Source organism: Ceratosolen solmsi, unplaced genomic scaffold, assembly GCF_000503995.2.
Source record: "Ceratosolen solmsi marchali unplaced genomic scaffold, CerSol_1.0 scaffold1, whole genome shotgun sequence".
In the NCBI taxonomy this organism is placed as follows: Eukaryota; Metazoa; Arthropoda; class Insecta; order Hymenoptera; family Agaonidae; genus Ceratosolen; species Ceratosolen solmsi.
In genome coordinates, this window is record NW_011948415.1 from 10,220,896 (window position 1) to 10,228,661 (window position 7,766).

A 7,766-nucleotide genomic window follows, 5' to 3' on the forward strand; every position below is an offset into this window, starting at 1 on the left:
TCTATCTATCTATCTATCTATTTATCTATCTCTGTCTCTCTGTCTTAGTGTACGCGCCCCGAGCATCAAGCATTTCTACGCCACGATTATGCCAACTGCTGAGCACTAGTGAACGCTTCCTATTATTCGACGCGCGATTTCTTGTAGCCGTTATTGCCCGGGCAAACATTTAGCTGCCATTGAGCTCTGAAGGGTCGATCTTCGGAAATAAATCGATAAGCCCGCGAAACAGAAATGCCGGCTGGACGTAAAATGCGGGTGCGCAACAAATCAAACAGACCCTTTGGGTGGCAAATTTCGCTTAGTCTGCAGCTCGTAAAGTTGCTTTGTAATACAAAGTGATGAAACAGATGGCTTATATTCTCATCTTACAAGTCCTTGCATCTTCTAATGTTATTTCTTGCCATAAGTAAGCCAGCATCATTATTTAGCAATACGAAGCATTTCCCAGTGTACGAGAGAAAATCGCTCATGCGGAAAGTCCATTCCAATTTTTTTTCTCTTTATTATACGTAACTGAAACCTGTTATGGAGGTTTATACAGTTATACATTGTTTTATAGATAGTTGTGCGCACATACGTGCGTGCTCGCTTGTACACACGCGCGCGCGTGTGTGTGACTCTCTCTCTCTCTCTCTCTCTCTCTCTCTCTCTCTCTCTCTCTCTCTATCTATCTCTATCTCTATCTATCTCCCTGTGTGGGCACAATAGCGTATGTCCATATATATACAGACTTTCGTACGTCAAATTAAACTTTGCGAAGAATTTCTATTTACAATAAAAAAAAAGTTACATTTTCCATATACAACTGCTCGATATTATCTAAATTTTTTCTTAATTTCATTTTTCAATTCATATCTCTCTATGGCCATAGTAGGAAGGCAATTGCCATGGTACATGATTTAAGTCTTGTATTAAAAAATTGCATTTGCCTTTTAATTCTTTTATTACACCTATATGGAATATCTGTTGTACGAGACTTTAATAATCGGCCCTGCAGTCATAGTAACTATAACCTTTCTTACGGAGTTTTAATACAAAAATCATGATTTATGTTTAACGATATGCTAGAGTGAGAGATATTTCTTAATTTTATTTCCACTATGATCTTCGTCTTGTTTTTTTTAGTAGAAATAGTACTGTGCGAACATTCATCAAGCACAAAATACAACATAACTTATTAAAAATACATGTAATTTGTTATTATTTATATATTGTTGTAATTTATTATGTTGTTGTAATTTATATATTGTTGTAATTTATTATATATTGTTGTAAGAAAAAAGTGTCAAATTAAAAAGTCACAACTACGAAACATATAAATGATGTTGTTTAATAAAAATAATACTATTCTCGTAAAACAATTTCCAACTATAGGAAACATTTAATTGTAAGTTCATAAGTATTAGATTAATAACTTGAAGAGAATTTATTGGAAAAAAAAAAAAAAGAAAAAAGTGTCAAATTCATATTGCAGAAAATGAAATTTATTATATAATTTATCGAGCATCTTTATTGAAAATACGTGATTAAAAAAAAAAAAAAAAAAAAAAAAAACAACAACAACAACAAAATATTATCATATTTAATATATCAGAATATTTTATGTGAACACAGTCATCCTTAAATATTAATTTATTTAATAGTAACCAATAATGTTTTTCTATTAAACTCTATGAAAATGTCAAAATTAAATTGCATAAAAGTAAAGTTTGCTTTTCCTTATCGCAATGGAATTAAATATATTGAATTATTGTTTAAAAATTTTAAGCAAATAATAAAATGTAATCATTTTGTTGATATCGTTAACGATCTACTGATATGTACAAACTTTTATAGTATTGGGCCCCAAAGAAGTTTAGAGCATTTAAATCTAGAAATAATTTTCAAAGCTAATCTACCTTTATCTATTGTAAATCTTGAAATTTTTATTTTCTTTCACACAAGAAATGCTTTATAAAGCAGATTAACTTTAAATGTTAACTATTTGAAACTAGTTTGCAAATTAAAAAGATTCCGGTTCACATTAGCAGACACATCTCGTCTATCTACAAATACAACCGCCATATTTTTTGTGTTACGTAGCTTCTTTATGAAAAAAAAAAGAAAAAAAAAAGAAGATTAAATCGACAAGATTATTACCATATAACTGACATTTGCGGAATTCAAAGTAACTGTAAAGTGCTAAATTGTATTGCTTGTGTTATATTATCCTTACAAATTGGGTTCTTAGCATCGTTAAGAAGTCTACAAACACCGGAAATAACAATAACCAATTGAATTAATCCATGTGTTATGAATTAGAATAGAGCGAGCAAGGAAGCTGCTTATTAAAAAAATGTTCACCAAATTTATAAAATCGAACTAACTTACAGTTCAATAGCAGTTAATATGTTTTAAGAATCAGTACCATTTGGGCCTCAGGCCGACGATGCCGTACGTATTTCTAACATCAGGGAGATTAAGCGCTGCTGAGTTGAGTAGTCCATCGGAAAACTCGTTAGTTCCGCAAAGCGTTGCATACGTCGAGTCAGTAGGTAACACTGGATAAGTTATTTCGCTAACTAATCTATTTTTTTCAATTTGCAAATTATCTTTTACGTTTAATGATTTTAATGGCTTAAAATGAACTAGTTAATATGAAATGGCTGGCTTATCGAGAAACGAATTTCCATTGGCTTTAACGAGCCAGACATATCAACGATTGCCAATTTGGCCAGTCGGTAGGATCTTAGATCGTTAGAAAATTTAGAAATTTCGCGCATGCAACGGGGACATCTAAACGCCACCTCGGCTCGACTTGCCGTTTTTCGATGTTCTCTGCGCAAATGTATGCCGAAAAACAAATTGTATCGTTCGCTAATCATTAAGCACGCTAGCTCGAGCAGCAATATTTCCAATCTTTGGCCTGATGGCCTTCTTTCCCAAGTAAAAAACAGAAGTCATAAGAGGAAATATAAATTCGATTTACGGTATTTCATGTTTTATATATGTGTATTACTTTGAGTAGTTTGCTAACGTCATCTGATTCCACATAAACTTGTCTCCGGCAACGAAAGATGTGCGTATAACCGATTCCGTTCTGGCTTGCTTTTCTACATGAAATTGACGTACCGCGTAGTTAAGTTTTCCTTCCCTACATTAATTAATTCCAACGCGTATATTCGTTTGATGGATATATGATGCTATGCATGTGTGCGTATGTGCGTAAACATCAATAGAGAGAGCTCGAGAGAGCTCGAGAGAGAGAGAGAGAGAGAGAGAGAGAGAGAGAGAGAATGGAAAGGAAGTGTCAAAGGAAATATTTAATCATATTAAAGATTATCATTATCATTAGAACATTTTTTTATTTAAATCTACTTTTCACTTATTTCATGGATACAGTTATATTGCTCTTCTCTCTCTCTCTCTCTCTCTCTCTCTCTCTCTCTCTCTCGATCTCTCTCTAACTTGCTCCACTCTGACGTTAATGATGGTTAAACGGCCTTGACCTATGAAAGCTTCAACACGGTTGTTGACTCGAGCATACCAATAATTTCAAACTCAATATTCTTCTAAAACACTGGCATTTTATAATTCATTGACACTTGAGAATAATAAATATTGCAACTTAATGGATGCGCGAACGATAACTAACGAGTTCCTACAAGTAAATAAGAAACTACACGAGTAAATGGTTAGTCGCTCGGCTTAATAAATATATTTTGCCGTGTGACGAGTTTTCAAGTCACTTCCTCACTAACACTACAGCTCGGCCCTTTATACGTTGGAAAGTCGCGACAGCAGAGAATCGCCCACAGCTTATTCAGTCCGTAAATGCAACGGATAAATGCTGGCCGACAAGAGGAAGTACGATATAAAAATAACCAAGATGCTGCACTTCCACATTTATTTCCTGGCCACATAAATATGCCACGGTTGGCGCGTGCAGGTAGGAGAAATAGGGGGTAAAGAGGCCGAGAGGGAGGGAGTAATGGAGGAGGAGGAGGAGGAGGCTCCTTGTAAGTCTCCTAAATGAAAGGGTAAAAAAAAAAAATGACCATTATTACGTCTTAGTGGAATATAGTATATCAGTGGTAGGTGATTAGCGGTGTGGGCTGCGTCTCTCGAGCCGATGCTTAACCGCGCTGAAAATCAGCCCAGGACAAGTCCATCTGGAATAGGACTTAGGAACAGGTTTTTATGAGCGCGCGATTAGATCGGAGCGCCGCACCATCCGTTTAAATGAAAATGGCAAAAATGCACAACGGCGAATTAGTATTCAGTGCCTCCGCTTTGCAATGCTCGGATGCACGGGCGCGCACTTAGGATGGACGCGCGCGAAGCCACAAGGCCCACGCCGATGACGCTGGATATGCCGAGCAACGAGCGTAACAGGGCCCGCCCGATTCGCTAAAAGGGGCTTACGAGTTTCGAGCCAAGTTCTTATTTAATATCCGAAGTGACGAGTTCTGCGCGACTGTCTCGCTCACATCGCTCGCGCGCCCATTAGCACCGAATAATCGTCACTAGACAAGGGCTGATTTATTACGGGGAGGTCGTCGCGACAGATGGGAAAGGGCCATAATCGATCAAAGATCCGATCGGAAAATGAACGCATCGAGAATGGATCAATGGATCGAGATTGGTCAAGGACAAGGAGTGGGAGTGGACAAGAAGTCTTGGGTGGGAAGGGGCGTTATGAGTGAGGATTGGGATGGTGGAGGGGAGGGGGGGAGGGGATAGAGAGAATGAGGTTGTATCATGTGCGACAACGCTGGCTGGGCGACGTGACGCGTATTTTCCGGTTTCGTTTTCCTTTGTCGATTTCGATGTGAACCATGAATAACGAAGTTCGCGTGAGACTAACAACCGCGAAAGCCCATTATTACGCGAGCGGCGAGATGGTGGAGAGCCAGAGATAGAGGAGAAAACCACGAGCTCTTCTTCTACTTCGGCTATTAAAGAAGTATTCGGTGTATAGGCTTTTTATCGTCGTGTGGCGCGGGTAAGTAGTAATGCGAGTAGAACGAATAGAGCGAGATCGAATCGGGGATAGTGTCATGTTTGTACTAATGGTCATGTTTTTCACTGTAATTTTGTATTCGAGTTCTAAAAGAGTGACGTGATTATGCCGTCACGGAGCGAGTTTTTCACTGGAATCCAATTTTTTTTATTACGCCATCGGTACTCGACACCAAATGTGCTATTATAACGTTGCCAATGTCGAGTGCAGAGGAGACAGCACTAGTTCGGGCATTTAAATGGGCGCGAGTCAGATTTTCGAGGAGCTGCGAATGCGATTAAAGCCGCCATCTATACGAATCCACGCTGAAATTAATCCAAGTCACTCGGTTAAATTCGATCTTAGTTTTTGCGTGTCTCGCTTATTAAGGAATACGTTGTCAGGTCGCCTTGCCATTCCCAATACTTTTATGATTATGCCTTACGTTTTTCAATCTATATTCCCAACATTTTCTTGTCCTTGTGCAAAAACAAAAGAGAGAAGAAAATTTGCAATTTGTCGTGCTACCATTATTTTTTTTTTATTTTTTTTTTTTTTTTTTATTTTTATTTTTTTTTTTAACGAAACAACTTCTTACTCGGCTGTACTAGAAAATGAAAAGATATTTTGTTATGCTATTGGGTTATGACGAACATTGGTTACATCATGTTACACGCAAGGCCTCATGCATGACAATATATTCTGAAAGATTATATTTATATGATTTTTTAATTGGAATTTTTAATTTTAAATGAGATTCGTATAGAGGTTGAGAAGAGGCACGAACGCATGTAAGAGATTTGTAAATACAAATTATTTATTGGAAATTATTTTTAAAAAATTCAACGAAATTATTATTATCGTCTGTATTGTAAAAATTTTGTTCCTCATTCCTCATTGTTATCATTAATATTGCAAATTTCGATTAACAAATTACAAAAGATGCTCTAACTCTACATCGGTGCGCATTTCATTATCGTACCCATATATTATGTGTATACTGGATGGTTGTTCTTTTCAAATTTCAAAAATCTTATCTATCAATTGCTCTCGAGATGAGCAATTAAGACATCGATTATTGTGAAGCACACGTTTCTCAAGTTCAATGTCGTAGATGGAAAATAATTTCACATTGTCTTTCGCATTAAGCTTTAGACGTTAGATAATTATCTTATTTGATAATTAATCAAGCGTGACAAAGAAATAAGGAAACAACAGAATTGCTAAGCAAAACCTTCACATTTTGACGTCCGGCATTCAAAAAAACTTAATCCGATCGATAGGAGAAAAAGAAGTGTTCTCGCGCCAATAGCAATTACGTATAATAAACAATGGCATATGTCAGGCAATAAATTAATGGACCGTTTATAAACTCTAAAAGCTAAATATGAGAATGCACGATACATTAAGATGATTAACTGGCGTCTCGCTGTACTTTGTGATAGTTAAGATGCACGTTTACCAAAGATAACAGAGTCATTTAATAATATACTTAACTAATCGACCAGATGTACATTTGCAAACTCACCCGTTGAAATGAAAAGCACTGCCGTACTGATCCGGCCAAATCGATTATGCAAATTTTAATTTGAAACTTAAATTAGATGAGACGGAAAGTACGGCACGTAGGCAGCCTGCGGAAGAAGCCGCCGACCAATGGGAGCGATCGCGTCTACCGGGCAAGAATCCACGCAGGCTTTCGCGATCGGAAAGCGGACTTTCTCGTTTCGAGCCCACTCCTCGCTTTTCCATTTACATTAATATTATTTATCATATTTCAGCATTATGGCGAAGTGGCGCGACTCCTCTCGCGCTGCACGACACCATGGAAAACTGCTTTACTCGAATGTCGCTCGATTCGATGCATGAATAGTGATATCGTGGCCGAGGCTTCCCGGCGTCCACGTTCGCACGCAGCTACAAGAATACGCAAAAACCTAAGAGCGTCTCATAATCCTTATCGCGCGTATAAATTCATTAAAATTTCCCAGCTAATTCGGCATATTGTAATATTAGAAGAGCGATGTGATTCGGCCGGTGGTGATGATATTCCAAGTATCGATTGAGGCGAGGGTGTCGCTGTCGTTGAAGGACACTGTCCTTCAACGAAATGGAAAACATTGTCGCGACGTAGCGATCGCCGCCTAATCTATTTTGCCATGATTTTACGACGAGTCGCGCTCGAGGTTCGCGCAATCTTGCCTCGGTCGCGCGTTTTTTCCACCCTCGGCGAGGACGGGGCCGGCCTTGATCGGTCTCAACCATTGCTCGCCATTGTCACCGCGTCGGCCTCGCGCCGATGTCCGATCGCATTATTCGCTAATGCCGAGCGGCCGAGCGGCCGAGCCCGCGTGACGGGGCGCATTCGCAAGCCTCTCCCTCGTTATCCTCCGCGACTCGCGGCTTAGTCGCTTCGCTTAGTACCGAGCGCCTACATCGTGTCATGTTGTCGTCGGGACCGTCGTCCCGGGGCAAAGTAATCCGGCTTCGTTGTAGCACCGAACGGAGCCTCGATTGCGCGCGCCCCACTCGCCCGCGAATGTTATTCCACCTGGGGCATTGTCCGGTTGTTGGAGCCCGTTACAACCGAATTGGCAAGAGAAAAAACCTCCACGGCCTTAACTACCCGATGGTTGTGTGCGGAGGCGAGCCTGGGCCGGATAATAATCGCACCGCAAGAGAAAAACGAGAGCGGAGACAGGAGGCGCGTGTCGGCAGGCTTTCGATAAGGGCGCCCTTGCTGGGGAATTCTACCCGGAAATAATTACGTGCCCTCCCTACG